Raw genomic sequence first — 314 nt, 5'->3', positions numbered from 1 at the left:
GAGTAAATATGTAATACATATTAAAGAATACTGAAAACAAAAATAGAAGGTACTGACAATAAAATGAACCTTTCTATATGTAACAACAGTTTAAGAGAAAAAAAAATACGTTTTTCAGAATAATGAAATACAAGAATGGTGGCTTGCCTGAGTTCACTTAGTACCTGTCATATCTCTCATGTCATATTTTTCCACTCAAGATAGTGTATAACTAAAGGAATACAGTCTTCTCTTTTGAAAGTAACATGAAAATAACTACTTTGTAGGGTTTTATGAGGACCAAAGGAGACAATTATGGAAAGCACCTGGTGTAA

The sequence above is a fragment of the Tupaia chinensis genome, unplaced genomic scaffold, assembly GCF_000334495.1.
Source record: "Tupaia chinensis unplaced genomic scaffold, TupChi_1.0 Scaffold145836_1, whole genome shotgun sequence".
NCBI classification, from domain to species: domain Eukaryota; kingdom Metazoa; phylum Chordata; class Mammalia; order Scandentia; family Tupaiidae; genus Tupaia; species Tupaia belangeri.
This window is presented reverse-complemented; position numbering follows the sequence as displayed.